Below are 16,571 nucleotides of genomic sequence, written 5' to 3'. Positions count from 1 at the left end.
CTGGGAGTGAATATGAAAGTTGTAAGGTAGATAAGGAACTGGTTAAAGGGGAGACTCCAGAGGGTCGTATTGAAAGGTGAACTGTCGGACTGGAAGGAGGTCACCAGTGGAGTCCCTCAAGGATCGGTTTTGGGACCGATCTTATTTAACCTTTTTATTACTGACCTTGGCACAAAGAGCGGGAATGTGCTAATAAAGTTTGCGGATGACACGAAGCTGGGGGGTATTGCTAACACGGAGAAGGACAGGGATACTATTCAGGAAGATCTGAACCACCTTGTAAACTGGAGTAATAGAAATAGGATGAAATACAATAGTGAAAAGTGCAAGGTCATGCATTTAGGAATTAATAATAAGAATTTTGGATATACGTTGGGGGCGCATCAGTTGGAAGCGACGGAGGAGGAGAAGGACCTTGGGGTACTGGTTGATAGCAGGATGACTATGAGTCGCCAATGTGATACGGCTGTTAAAAAAGCAAATGCGATTTTGGGATGCATCAGGCGGGGTATTTCCTGCAAGGATAAGGATGTGTTAGTACCGTTGTATACGGCGTTGGTGAGACCCCATCTGGAATACTGTGTGCAGTTCTGGTGTCCCATGTTCAAGAAGGATGAATTCAAACTGGAACAGGTTCAGAGACGGGCTACGAGGATGATCCGAGGAATGGAAAAACTGCCTTATGAAAGGAGACTCAAAGAGCTTGGCTTGTTTAGCCTAGCCAAAAGAAGGCTGAGGGGGGATATGCTCGCCCTATTATAAATATATCAAGGGGGTTAACGTTAGGGAGGGAGAGGAATTATTTAAGTTTAGTACTAATGTAGCCACGAGGACGAATGGGTATAAACTGGATATTAGGAAGTTTAGACTTGAAATTAGACGAAGGTTTCTGACCATTAGGGGAGTGAAGTTCTGGAATAGCCTTCCGAGGGAAGTAGTAGGGGCAAAAGACTTTCCTGGCTTTAAGACAAAGCTTGATAATTATATGGAGGGGATGTTATGATAGGATCGTTAATTTGGGCAATTGATCTTGAATTACCACCAGACAGGTCTGCTCAATGGTCTGCGGGGAGATGTTGCATGCGATGGGTACTGAGTTGCTGCGGAGAATTCCTTCTTGGGTGCTAGCTGGTGACTCTTGCCCACATGCTCAGGGTTTAGCTGATCGCCATATTTGGGGTCGGGAAGGAATTTTCCTCCAGGGCGGATTGGCAGGTGCCCTGGAGGTTTTTCGCCTTCCCCTGCAGCGTGGGGCACGGGTCGCTTGCTGGTGGTGTCTCTGCAGCTTGAGGTCTTCAAACCATTTTTGAGGATTTCAATAACTCGGTCCTGGGATAGGGGTTGTTATAAAATTGGATGGGTGGGGTTCTGTGGCCTGCCTTGTGCAGGAGGTCAGACTAGATGATCAGATTGGTCCCTTCTGACCTATGAGTCTATGAGTCTATGAGTCTATCTCTGAAGCAAACCTCTGTATCAGACAACTGGAGGCTAGCTAATGTAACACCAATTTTTTAAAAAGGCTTCAGAGGAGATTCTGGCAATCATAGGCCAGTGAAACTAACTTCACTACCATGAAAATTGGTCAAAACTATAGTAAAGAACAGAATTATCAGACACAGATAAACACGATTTGTTGAGGAAGAGTCATTACAACTTTTGTAAAGGGAAATCATGCCTCACCAATCTATTAGAATTCTTTGTGGATGTCAAGAAGCATGTGTACGAGGATGATCCAGTGGATATAGTGTATTTGGATTTTCAAAAAGTCTTTGACGAGGTCACTCACAAAAGACTCTTAAGCAAGGTAAGGACCATGGATAAGAGGGAAGGTCCTCTCTTGGATCAATAACTTGTTAATAGATAGGACACAAAGAGTAGGAATAAATGTGCAGTTTTCAGAAAGGAAAGAGAAAAAGAGTGGAATCTCCCAAGGTTCTATACTGGGACCTGTGCTGTTCAACATATTCAATAATGAACTGGAAAAGGGAATGAACAGTGAAATGGCAAAATTTGCAGATGATGCAAAATTATTCATGATAGTTAAGTTTGAAGTTGACTGTGAAGTGTGACAGGGAATCTCACAATACCAAGTGACTGGGACACAAACTGGCAGATGACATTTAATATTATAATTGCAAAGTAATACACATGGGGAAAAATAATTCCCACTACACATAGCTAATTTAGAACCCATCATTATATAAAACCACTCAAGAAAGAGATCTTGGAGTCGCCTTGGACAGTTCTCTGTAAACTTCAGCTGAATGCGCAGCAGTGGTCAAAAAGGCTAACAGAATGTTAGGAACTATTAGGAAAAAGATCAAAAATAAGACAGAAAATATCATAATGCCACTAAATAAATCCATGGTTCGCTCACACCGTGCATACTGTGTCCAGTTCTGGACATCCCATCTTGAAAAGGATAAAGTGTAACTGAAAAAAGGTACAGGGAAGGGCAACAAAGGTGATCAAGCATATGGAATGCCTTCTACAGTATGAGAGAATGAAAAGATAAGGGCTGTTCACCTTAGAAAAGAGACAACGATTGGGGGGATATGACAGAGGTCTATACATTCATGAATGATGTGGAAAAAGTGATAGAGAAGTATTATTTACTAATTCCCACAATACAAAATTCAAGGGTCACCCAATGCCATAAATAGGCAGAAGATTTAATATGACAAAAGGACACAATACATAATTTATCTGTAGAACGTATTACCATGGGGTATTGTGATGGTTGAAAGTGCAACTGAGTTCAAAAAAGAACTAGATAAATTCATGGAGGATAGGTTCATCAATGCTAAGATGGTCATAGATGCAACCCCATGCTCAGAGCAATGCTTAACCTCTGGCTGCCAGAAGCCAGGAGGGGAAGACAGTGATGGATCACTCCACGTGCCCTGTTCTGTACACTCCACCTGAAGTTCTGTTATTAGCCACTGTTGGAGATAGGATACTGGGCACATGGGCCATTGGTCTGACCAAGAATCTGGCAGTTCTTACAGTCTTCAAAGTTAATTTTTTGTCCCCAATGACAGGACAACCCTCTGTGGTTTAGTCTCTGGTGCCTTCCCATCCCCCTTTGACTTCATATGTAATTGGGCTCCCATTGTGTTGGCTTATAGTGTTTAATTTACTTGTGAACGGAGATAAACAAGTGAATATACATCCCAATTGCCATCTGGAAGAAACCTGTTTTTCTCTTTGGTTGGCAACAGACTTTAAAATATATTTTCAGTGTATATACACAGCCCCTTAAATATCATCCAAACATATATCATGCAATGATTATGAGGATCATAATTATGATTATGAGACATAGGTTTGATATAGGAGTGGGTGGGTGAGATTCTGTGGCCTGCATTGTGGAGGAGATCAGACTAGATGATCATAATGGTCCCTTCTGACCTTAAAGTCTGTAAGCTTTTATTAGGGACCTTGCATGGCATTCTTTATGGGTAAATACTATGAAAGCTGTGTGCTAGGTGTAATGAGTTTGTCAGGACTCTTAGGAGTTACTGTTACAGAACAGTGAAGGCTTTGCCAGCTGGTACCAATGGCAACTGAAAATATTTTGGTTTTAAACGAAAAAAATAGTTGTTAGGTTTTGCAATGAAAACCTGAATATTTTCATCAAAAAATATTTTTCCACAAAATGTCTTGTTTTGAGTTAAACTTCATTTTTTATTAAAAACTTTTAATTGAAAAAATTTCAACCAGCTCTAATTTTGAGTAAAGATGGGGCCTAAATAACTTTCCAAGGGTCACTCAGTATCTCAGTGGCAGAGCAAGAATTAATACTTGGAAGATCTTGATTCCTCCTTCATGCTCACTCCACTATACTATGCTTTCTCTTAAGATGTAAACTGTTCATATTGGTGATGGGATTCTACTAAACACTAAGACTAAGTCATGAATTCAGGCAGAACTATTTCACGAAAGTGTACTAAGCATATGAAATAAACTACCTGGGAAGGTAACTGAAGCAAAGCACGTACATTAAGTTGCAAAAAAGGCGGTTGAGAGACATGGCAATAAAGTAGAAAGTGGATTTAAGATCAGTCAGAAAAACAGATGGCTGCAGTTGGATTGAATGGATGGCCTCTATTTTCCTATCCTGAAAATTCCTATGCTCCTATGTTCCAATCCTATGTTCTCACCCTGCTGCTAGTTAATGGTTTTGATATTTCATTGACAAGTTCAAATTCATACAGCAACCATACACTTTGCTGTCACAGTCTTCCACCAATAGGTGGGGTGGTTATATAAGTCTGGTGGGGTAATAGTGAAAGAGGGTGGATTATGGCAGTAGAAATGTAGGTAGTTCCCTGAAATGCTGATTTCTAGGCTTAACTTTTGGGTTTTCTAAAGGCATAGAATGTTTGTTGACAAAGTGCATTGTTCTGGGGGGAATCAGATGGACTCTAGCTGAAACACATTTACAAACTTAATTCTTTTAACGAAGTTTGATGTCTGGGGTTCCATGATTATACTCTTCAGTGTTAACAAGTCACAAGTTCCTTTGCTGTTTTTTTAGACACTTGATGACACATTATCTTGCATCAGTCTCCTTTCCCAAAGGTCCCAAATGCTCTGCCCAGCTTGAATATCTTGATTTCCCAGCAACATTTCCCTCTTCACTGTTCTAGCAGACACACATCAATCTCTCTGTGTTTGCAAGATCTTCTCATTATCAACTATCTTTAAGCTGTTTTTTTTAAATCCACAAAGAACAGCAATTCTCTCTTCAACCATCTTTCTAGTGCTGGTGAAGAATAGATAATATAATAAAGTGGCAAGGAAAGAACTATTATGAAAGGACATGTACTGCCTTTGTCACTTCAGGGCTGTGCTGCTTTTATTCATGTTGTGGAATATAAAAATCCCTTTATTCACATATCCATCTCAGCTATTCACGAATGCGTCATGCAACTACTGTATACTGCATACTTGTCAGTTAAACAATGGCTATCTAGAAAGAAGGCAGCTGCATTCAAAAAAAATATCCATGCAGGCAGTGGAACCAGTTACTTCCTTTCACAGTCTCACTCAGTGGTTCATGCAAATATTAACTGACTGATCTTAGAGATCGGCCCAAACCAAATGCCCTGATCTGGACACTGCTGCATTTGAGGGAAGTTTGTATTTCAGTGTGAACTTCACACCTGGTCCCTATTATGACTGACCCAAAACCTCAGATATGAATATCCTCCAACTTTGGGATGGATCCCAGATTGGATCTCTGTACCCTAAACCTATCTCTAAGGGTCAGATTCCAACACCCTTACTCCAGATGATCGACATTTTACCTCAAAGGTAGTTCCATCAACATAAAAAGGCCAGATCCTCAGACATTGATGTAAGTTGGCATAACTTCTTTGACTTCAAAGTCTCTAGGAGAGAAAGAGAGAGAGAGAAAGAGAGAGGATTCCTGGTGTAACATTTTGTATAAGACCTGAAATATTACATGGCCATTGACTCATAGCTGCTCCTGCAGCAAGCAACAAAACAACTCTACATTTAAAGGGGCAGTACACACAAAACAGAATAAAAGCTTCTCAGTTTATATACACCTCAGTGATATTTATTATTATCTGTATTGATTATAAAACTTCACCAGTGATTTATTTTTACACAAATCCTGCTTGTTTTGACTTTGTTTCCATACATTTCAGTTTATTTCTCCCGTGTTTCTGTTATTTCTAATTTATGCTACAAGTGAATGTGGCAAAATTAATTTGTAAAACCCATCTTTGCAAAAAAATAAAAGCATTGGGGAACTGCATGATACATGCAATGGCTTCTATTAAAAACTAGACTCCTTTTCCTGAGGTGGGGTTTTTCTGTATATTTTTGACGTATAACAAAAATTCAAATTTCTTTTAAAAAGAACCAGAATGTACCAGCCATTCTAATCCCATGGCTAAAGAGGCTGTTGAGTGCTCCCTGCTGTTAGATATACATTGGACAGTACTGTAAGGCTGCAATTTTCAAAGGTGCCCAAAGGGAACTGTGTACCTAAATCCCTTAAAATTCTTTGATAATCCCAGCCCAAGAACCGGATACAACATTTATTAAAATCAGTGGAGATATTGATGTTAGGGGACTTAGGATCAGGTCCTAAATATCCAAATGTCAGTTAAAACAGAGAGTGTATTTAGGCCCTGATTCTGCGAACATACATGTGCTTCACTATAAGCACAAGAGTAGCTCCACTGAACTCATGGGACTAATTGTTAAAGTTAAGCATGTGCTTAAGTGTTTGCAAATAGGGGACCCTAAATATGTTTATTTTTAACCTCTTACAGGAGATTATTTTGATCAGTTTGCCCCCGCTCCTGCAGAGACTTACACACATACTTAACTTTGCTCACCTGAGGCTTTACACGAGCAAAATTAAGCAGGTGCCTAAATCTTGGCTGGATTGGGGTCTTAAAACGTGGAATAAATTTCACTTCATTTCCAAATCAGATGAACATTTTCATTGGATTACTTTTCATTTGAAAAACCTATTTCATTTCTTTTCTTTTCTTCTTGTTGGTCCTGTAACCAGAGATGCCTTTTTGCCTTGAACATAGATTTTCTGATCCTTGGTAGCATTCCTCATCAGCTATGGGGATGAAAAAGAATTTCCTGAACAGATAGCTCAAAATCGCCTATTAAAGGTAGGCTAGACATGCTTTCACTGTGCATCAGCTTGATGGGTAATACTGGTTTTTTTCAGGATTTAATGACTTCATTTTCTGCAGATACCTTTTCCATTTTATCATCAATGTTTGATAAGCCAGCGGTTTTTAGATTTCATGTACATTTTGGATTTAATAAGGAGAGAAATTACAACTATCGGGGAAATTAAGATCTACGTGAAAGACTCCATTCCTCCCTGTTATGGGCTTACATATAGGCAGTCAAAGCAGTGTTAAGCCCTGATATTGCAAACACTTAAGCATGTACTTAACTTTATGCATGTAAATACACCTCTACCCCGATATAACACCACCTGATATAACATGAATTCAGATATAACACGGTAAAGCAGCGCTCCAGAGGGGCAGGGCTGTGCGCTCCGGCGGATCAAATCAAGTTCGATATAATGCAGTTTCACCTATAATGCGGTAAGATTTTTTGGCTCCCAAGGACAGCATTATATTGAGGTAGAGGTGTAGTTCCATTGACCTCACTAAAGGCAATTGGAGTATTCATGTGCATAAAGTTAAGTACACGCTTAACTGTTTGCAGAATCATGGCCTTAATGTGTCTGACTGTCACCAAAATATTCTTAGGGCCTTGATCCAAAACCCACTGAAGTCAATGGAAGTTGGATCTAGGCCCTTAATGTAGTTTTTTGATGGAATAACTAAAAACGTCTGATTTTTAATAGAATAACTACAAATGGTTAATGCTGTCAAAAAAAATAAAATACAATAACATAAATTTTTTATGTTTGAGCAGAGACTGTGGGAAATTTCATTCAAAAATTGATTTGTTTCAGGAATGTAGGAGGAGCTGAAAAAAACAATTAGAATGGGAACTGGAGCTCACAGATGACTGTAGCTGTCTGCTACAATACTGGAAATGTGATCTCAAAATCATATTATTATTCATTTTTATATAATTTTGTGTAGTTCAAAAAGGATTAGGAAAACTTTACCAAAACAGCTAGGGGAATGAATCATTTGCCTTAGGGCTAACTCCTGCTTAATTAACTCATGTGTATCGTCCTATTGGTTTGGTCTGTAGTCTTAAAGTGAAAAACTATGCTGAAAAAAACATTGGACAGATTCTGATCTCAGTTACAGGTGTAAATATAAAGTAACTCTACTGACGTCAGTGAGATTGCTCCAGATTTAAATCAGCATAAATTAAGAGAATTTGGCCCCATGCGTACTGAAGGCAAGAAGCAGATAAACAGATACAATGAAAAGATGTTGCTACTGCATTTAAATCATGAAAGAATCACTCCTGTCTCTTCAGAAAATTGAAGGAATAATGTATTTCAGTCATGCAGATTGATAAAAAAACTTTACTATAATAATACTAATAGAGAAAATCATAATATAGTGAATAATTTGCAAATTTGAAGCAAAGTTTTCTGCTTGGATATGGATCTGATTTACCTTACAGGCTGCATGGATATTTCATGGTACTAAATGAATTAGGATATAATTAAGGCCCTACCTAATTTGCGATATTGCGGAAATTGCAGATCCTGCAATACACCTCTACCTCGATATAACGCTGTCCTTGGGAGCCAAAAAATCTTACCGCGTTATAGGTGAAACCGTGTTATATTGAACTTGCTTTGATCCACAGGAGCGCTGCTTTACCACGTTATATCCAAATTTGTGTTATATCAGGTGGCGTTATATCAAGGTAGCGGTGTATTAGGCTTCCACTGCCATTTTTATTTTAATTAGCTTACTTTGCACGGTCCACAATTTTGCATACATTTTGAGGTTTGCGCCACACACATTTTCCCCATTAGTACAGTAGAACTCCATTTATCCGAGCTGATAGCGGCGAGGGCTAGGGCTATCAGCTCCCCACACGGCGGTGCACTCACTGTCAGCCCCGTGCTTTAATGACTGAAAAATAGTTGCAGCAAAATGTCTGGTTATCAAAAAATTAGCAGGCATAACATAATACTTGAGTGTTTATATTGTTCCAGCAAATTGTAATTAAACAAATAGGCCTTCTCTGGCCTTTCAAAATTAGCACAATTAATAAAGATCCATTATTAGTTTTCCATGATTTTCCATGTCTTGTTCGCAACTCAGCCACAATTGACAATCATCTCGTAATTCAAGGCGGGCCTTAGATATCATTCTTTAACATACTGCAAAAGTACTATCGTGTAGTCCCCATGCACACATAAAACCCATTGAAATAAAGGTTCTGTGTATAAAATCTGCAGCAGAATCTAGTCCTAAGGTGAACTGAAAAGCTTTTTTAAGATCTATATCTACTACATCATAATCTGGTTGCTGGTCCTGTCCAACACTGACAAGTCGCCTTCCAGACGCTGCTCCTTAAGGTTCAAGAAGTGCAATATTAACCCCTGTTTAAAGATGTGTCTAATCCACCAATCTACTGTTTTAGTTCAAGACACCTTGTCTGGACAATTCCTTTAAAGAATCTAGATGTCACCTCCATACAAAATGGCAAGGACAAGCTGCAAACACAGCCAATGCCCGTCTCATGACAGATCCAACAGTCCAGCCCCTGGTTTGCCCTTCTGTGCCATCTGCAGGCGAACCTCAATCACTTCAGATGCAGTGTGATCAGATGTGCAGCAAAATGGCTATAAGTGGGACCTCCCTTTTGCCACTGTGACCAGTTAGAAGATGTAGATCGGGGTACTAAATCTGGGGGTCAAGACCCCACAGGGGGTTGCGAGGTTATTACATGGGGGTTTGCAAGCTGTCAGAAAATAAGAACATAAGAATGGCCGTACTGGGTCAGACCAAAGGTCTATCTAGCCCAATGCCAGGTGCCCCGAGGGAGTGAAGCTAACAGGCAATGATCAAGTGACCTCTCTCCTGCCATCCATCTCCATCCTCTGATGAACAGAGGCTAGGGACACCATTCTTTACCCTTTCTGGCTAATAGCCATTTATGGACTTAGCCATCATGAATTTATCCAGTTCCCTTTTAAACATTGTTATAGTCCCAGCCTTCACAACCTCCTCAGGTAAGGAGTTCCACAAGTTGACTGTGCGCTATGTGAAGGAGATCTTCCTTTTATTTGTTTTAAACTTGCTACCTATTAATTTCATTTGGTGACCCCTAGTTCTTGTATTATGGGAATAAGGAAATAATTTTTCCTTATCCACTTTCTCTACATCACTCATGACTTTATATACCTCTATCATATCCCCCCTTAGTCTCCTCTTTTCCAAGCTGAAGAGCCCTAGCCTCTTTAATCTTTTCTCGTATGGGACCCTCTCCAAACCCCTAATCATTTTAGTTGCTCTTTTCTGAACCTTTTCTAGTGCTAGAATATTTTTTTTTGAGGTGAGGAGACTACATCTGTACACAGTATTTGAGATGTGGGCGTACCATGGATTTATATAAGGGCAATAATATATTCTCAGTCTTATTCTCTATCCCCTTTTTAATGATTCCTAACATCCTGTTTGCTTTTTTGACCACCTCTGCGCACTGCGTGGACATCTTCAGAGAACTATCCACGATGACGCTAAGATCTTTTTCCTGACTCATTGTAGCTAAATTAGCCCCTGTCATATTGTATGTATAGCTGGGGTTATTTTTTCCAATGTGCATTACTTTACATTTATCCACATTAAATTTCATTTGCCATTTTGTTGCCCAATCACTTAGTTTTGTGAGATCTTTTTGAAGTTCTTCACAATCTGCTTTGGTCTTAACTTAATTATCTTGAGCAGTTTAGTATCATCTGCAAACTTTGCCACCTCACTGTTTACTTCTTTCTCCAGATCATTTATGAATAAATTGAATAGGATTGGTCTTAGGACTGACCCTTGGGGAACACCACTAGTTACCCCTCTCTATTCTGAGAATTTACCGTTAATTCCTACCCTTTGTTCCCTGTCTTTTAACCAGTTCTCAGTCCATGAAAGGACCTTCCCGTTTATCCCATGACAGCTTAATTTACGTAAGAGCCTTTGGTTAGGGACCTTGTCAAAGGCTTTTTGGAAATCTAAGTACACTATGTTCAATGGATCCCCCTTGTCCACATGTTTGTTGACCGCTTCAAAGAACTCTAATAGATTGGTAAGACACGATTTCCCTTTACAGAAACCATGTTGACTATTGGTCAACAGTTTATGTTTTTATATGTGTCTGACAATTTTATTCTTAACTATTGTTTCGACTAATTTGCCCGGTACTGACGTTAGACTTATGTCAGCATCCACCCCCAAACCCTGTTTTGCCTCCAGCATTTATAATGGTGTTAAATGTAAAAAAGTGTTTCTAATTTATAAAGGGGGTCACACACAGAGACTTGCTGTGTGAAAGGGGTCATCAATACAAAAGTTTGAGAACCACTGATATAAATCATATACTTGCTGCCTGGTATCCATTGGCAAAAGTTGCCGGATTCCCTCATGGACTTGCACAATATCTCCCTGCCCCACCCCCACTCCCCGCTCGGCTATTGAATGGTTAAGACATTTAGAGTAGCAAGCTTGACTTGAATGTCTGTGTAAATGCAATCACAATAAATAAATAAATAAATAAATAAAACTCCCAAATAAATGTGTGAATTTAAAAATAAAAAATACAGGGTCAGTTTTGCTCTGCACTGAGGCAGCTTTACGCCAAACTGTAGATATAAACTCAACCTAGCCAAACCTTGGAGGCTAACCCAAGTGTGGGACAACCCTTGGGTGGTGTATCTCTGTGGACACGGTACAGGATGTGTTTAGGGAATGTGATCGAGATGTCCCTGTGCCCTGGTGATCTCCAGCTGAATAGCCCCTTGGAGTTATTGGCAGCTGAAACAAATCAGAGCAGCCCCAGGTCTGCTCTAATTTAGAACCAGATTGCTGCAAAAACAGCCTCAGGATCAGGGGAGTGCAATTGTGGTTTAAAGCCACCTGTGTGCCCTTTTTCCTGAGCCGAGTGATCACTCCTGAGCCACAACCAAGGATCAGAGCCACAGAATATTGATGAGTTGAAAAGCTTTTTACTTCTGAGAGCTGAGTTCGTGGCTCTTTTTCTCCTTAAATAGCTGATGATTTATTTACCATCTATGGGTGCATCAGTGTAGCATCATTGCACAAAGAATTACACACCAAACCCTGGACTCTAGTCTTGGTAATTAAGTAAATGAGGAATTGATTGCCAGCTCATTTGTATGAAGTGCATCTATTTGTTAATTTTAAGTATAAGCTTATATTCTGTTAGGCCCATATCCTGTCCCTCCTGCTCCTGTTTCTGCAGGAGAATAGTGTCCAAGAGGCAGCAGGTCTTGTGTAGCTCCACTGTAGTGTGATTGCCACAAAGTGAGGATGGGTTATGATTACAGAGAGCTAGTTCAGAGCAGTCCATGAGCCACTGGAGCTCCGTCCATGCAGCTCAGAGCTGAGTTCCAGGGCAGATGAGGAGATGGGATGTGGTCAGTGGTTCTATGCCTATCTGGACAGAACAACTTCCTCACCACAACCTCAAATACACATGTGACTAGGTCCTTTGCTGCTGTAAATCAGCATAGCTCTATGGATTTCAATGGATCTGAACTGATTGATGCCAGCAGAAGATTTGGCCCAGGAGGAGTAAAGGCTACTGAAATCACAAAGCAGCTCTGTTACTAATCCACAGCTTGGGAAATAGGATTTGATTCCTTCCAACTTCTTGTCACAGGGTGATTGGCCCCTTTTAAGAGATGAGGCAAGCCCCACCTGTGCCATAATTAACTGCTTCTCAGGCTTGGGGGTAGGGGAAGACTAAGGAGGGTCAGGTAATAACTTAATGGATGCCTGGGATTTATAAAAGGGCTGAGTGGGCTCTCTTTGGAGACTAGAACCACAGGGGGTGGGTAGGGTCCTGTCCTGTGGAAGGACTGAAACAAGGGTCTGTAGGAGGCTGGGTACTCCAGGACAACCAGACTAGGGGCTGAGTGCTGTACCTCATAGTCAGAAAGGCTCAGAAAGAGGCTGGGAATGGAGCCAAGCAGGCAGCCTGAAGAGAAGCCCTGAAGAGCAGAAGAAACTATTTGTTTGTTTGAAGTTTTTAGTTGGACTTTTGATGCCCCAGAAGGGGATGTTGTTTGTGACGTGGCCAGATGACTAAGCCACATCTCCAACACAGTCCAATGACTGGAGACCTGACAAAATCCACCTTGGGGAAGGAAACTCAGGCAGGGAGTGCTGGCAGTGCTATGCTCAGCCAGCACAAGGGTGCTTCAGGGCAGCCAAGCCCTATGCCATTTCTGCAAAAAAACCCAGAGCAAAACCCGTTTTCTTGGGCTTGATGTAAAGAGAGAGAACTTAGGCATGGACCATTGAACTAAGATCTAGGGAAAGAACTATTAGCATATCTAGTTCATCCCCCTGCCAGCGTAGGATGAGTCCGTGATCTGAAGCAGTAACCTGTATTTCTCTTTAATAGAGCATTACATTTCACCTTTAATTTGGTGGCAAAAGTGGAGTGCAAACTATACAACAGAGCTGTTTACAAACGCTAGTGAAGCATTTAGATGTGATAGACTCTGTGAAAAATTCTTTAAATGAGCTGGAATACACACTTAGCTCGGTGATTTTAGAGATGCTAAAACTTTCTCAGAGGCAGGCACAGCACTAATGAAAGATAGGTGCTTAGGGACATGTTCTACACTCATCCTATGCTTAGGGCTCCTGGTGATGATTGAATCCATTCATGCCAACAGCAGTTTCACTTATGGAACAAATTCAGAATCTGACCCCGAATAAGCAGATTTACATTAACCTGATTATTTCATCCCAACTCTTCTGCAAATGAGTCAGATTTAGTTAATTAATTGGAAACAATCTTATTTCAAAAAAGCTATTAATATGACCACTTCAGTTTCAGCCTCTGATGCCATTAATCAGCTTACAAGCTGTCCAAAGAGCGCAATGCATGATCGTATTTATAACTTTTAAATCTTTCTATTTTGTTCACTTCTAAGCAGTACATATTCAGAATACATAACTAGGTCCCCACCAAATTCATGGTCCATTTTGGTCAATTTCACAGCCAGAGAGTTTTTAAAATAATCAATTTCACGTTTTCAGATGTTTACATCTGAAATTTCACAGTATTGTAACCATGGGGGTCCCAACCCAAATGGTGGTCAGGGATGGAGGGTCTCATGGCTATTGTAAGGAGTTCGTGGGATTGCCACCCTTAAATCTGCCCTGCTGCTGGCAGGGGCACTGCCTTCAGAGCTAGGCAGCCAGAGATGAAGGCTGCTGGCTGGGCGCCCAGCTCTAAAGCCAGTACCACTGCCAGCAGCAGCACAGAAGTGAGGGTCACAGGGATGGAGGAGGTGGGTTACCATATGTCCGGTTTTCCCGGCAGTGTCCCACCCAAGTGGGGGGCTGACAGCGGGAGCCACAGCCTCAGCATGCCGGGGGGGGGGTGACAACTGGAGCTGTGGCCTCCCCATGCAGGGTAGGAGACAGCTGGAGTAGCAGCCTCCCGCCCTGGTCAAGGGGATGACAGCTGGAGCCACAGAGCTTCCTGCAGCTGGGAGAGGTTCACAGAGGTGGGTCTGACCTGCCCTGGGAGCGGCTCCTGCAGGGGAAGAACAAGTTCCGTCCCTCCCCATCCCCAGCCAGGACTAGCAGCTGGAGCCCTGTGCAGAGTAGAAGCTCCCAGCTAGGTGCCAGATTCCGTGGGGGAGATCAGATTTCACAGTCTATGACACGTTTTTCAAGGCCATGAATTTGGTGGAGCCCTGTACATAACATATGTTCTTCAGCCAATCTTATCTCTAGGCAGCAAATAGTTACTAATTTGATGGTTGTTATGTAGCATTGATTCAGTTAACCACTTTTTCCTTGGTCTAGGACTAAATCTGAAGTATAAAATATTTTCTGTTAAACCTCATGGAAATACAGACCTGCATAAAGTATAAATGTGTCACTTATGCAGACCGATGTTATCCTGGCTGCACTATATAGTGTTTTATTTCCTTTTTCTTCTTTGCTTGGTTCTGAAGCTCTTTCTCGCCAACTTTGCCACACCTCCATCTGCGCACAATAGATTGTAAGCTCAATTTTCAAACTGAGTGCTTGAGGCCCCAATCCTGCAATGAATTTTCCATGTGGGCAGACCCCTGCAGCTGCACAAAGCCCACCGAAGTGAATGGAGCACCTTGTGGGCACAGGGGTCTATCTTCATAGAGCTCATTGCAGAATAAAAGCCTAAAGTGAAGTACACGAATTCATCAGAGCAACCAGAACGGGGGATTGGAGCATGCAAATTTATCGGCCAGGTTAGGCAATTGGCACTGGGCACAATCGTGTGTTAAGTACCCTCAAACTCTCATTGTGTTAATGAGGGTTAGAATCAATGGAGGAAGTGCTCAGAACTTTGCAGAACTGGGTCCCAAGTGTCTGATTAATTAATTTGCTTATTTATTTGGAATTCAAATTAAGTTTTCTCCAAGATTTACTTTAACTATTTACAATAACTTTCTCCCCAGAAAAAAATCCATCAAGATGTCTCTCTTACCCCACCATGTCCTGTGGCAAAAACAAGTGAGAAGCAGCAAATCCGCAGTATCACAAGTTAAGATAAATACTGTTAGGCACACTCAAAACAATTCCAAACAGTTACTAAAGGCAAAAACAACGAGGAGTCCTTGTGGCACCTTAGAGACTCACAAATTTACTTGGGCATAAGCTTAAGTGGGTTTTAGCCCACTCTTCGTTGTTTTTGTGGATACAGACTAACACGGCTACCACTTTGAAACCAGTTACTAAAAGAACATTCTCAGGTCAACTTAGGCCCAAAGTACTGGTTTTGTGAAAACAAAGGGAAATCTAGGATCAGTAGAAATAATGCCATGAATATGTTCCCTTCCAATGAAAAATTTGGGTTTAGATTTAAACATTCTCTGGCAACAATTGCAACTCCAACACTGCAGCATTGTGCTAACGCATAAGAGCCAGAAATAAAACTGACCTGTCTATTTTAATTGTGAAAGCTGAACACAGAACAAAAAACAAGCCAGGAATATGAAAGGTGACAAACTAGATTTTCAAAAATGATTTTTAAAAAACCCCTAAGATTTTATTAATAAGATTTTTTCAAATTTATTATTTTAAACCTGCCAATGTCCCTTTATTTCTTCTGAATGGATGTAAATCCTGAACACATAGCAGCACCACCTGCTGACAGAGGATAAGAATTCCATGATAAATGAAACTAAAGGATAAATCCTGGTCCCTTTAAAACTAATGGGAGATTTGCCATTGATTTCACTGGATGCAACATTTATCACTGAATCACAAAGGGCCAAGCCTACATTTAGGCTGAGCAAATCTTAAACAGTTGTCAGTGTGTAGCTCTAAAGCAGGCATTCTCAAAGTTTCACAATGTGGAGCACATCTTATTATAGATACCAGGCCAGCTCCTCAGTCAGGGCTGGCTCCAGGTACTAGCCCAGCAAGCAGGTGCTTGGGGCGGCCATGGGGAAGGGGCAGCACATCCGGCTCTTCAGCAACAAATTGGCGGCAGGTCCCTCGGTCCCTCTCAGAGCGAAGGATCTGCCACCAAATTGCTGCCAAAGACTGAAGCGGCGATGGTAGAGCTGCAGATCACAATGGTGGCTTTTTCTTTTTTTTTTTTTGCTGCTTGGAGTGGCAAAAACCCTGGAGCCGGCCCTGTTCTCAGTGGGTGTAAATCACTATTGTTCCATTGGAACTATGCTGAATTACACCAGCTGAGGATCCAGCCCCATTCCCATGGTCTAACTCCCCTCCCATACACAGCTGCATGTACAGCTTCCCCTTCCATTCACAATTATGCAAAATCCCAGTGATGATTACAGGGGAAAGTACTGATGTATTTTTCTGTCTTTAATGCAATAAGGGCCAGATTTTCCACCCTTTATT

The sequence above is a fragment of the Gopherus flavomarginatus genome, chromosome 1, assembly GCF_025201925.1.
Source record: "Gopherus flavomarginatus isolate rGopFla2 chromosome 1, rGopFla2.mat.asm, whole genome shotgun sequence".
NCBI classification, from domain to species: domain Eukaryota; kingdom Metazoa; phylum Chordata; order Testudines; family Testudinidae; genus Gopherus; species Gopherus flavomarginatus.
The sequence above is the reverse complement of the archived record's forward strand: the minus strand, read 5'-3'. Positions refer to the sequence as shown.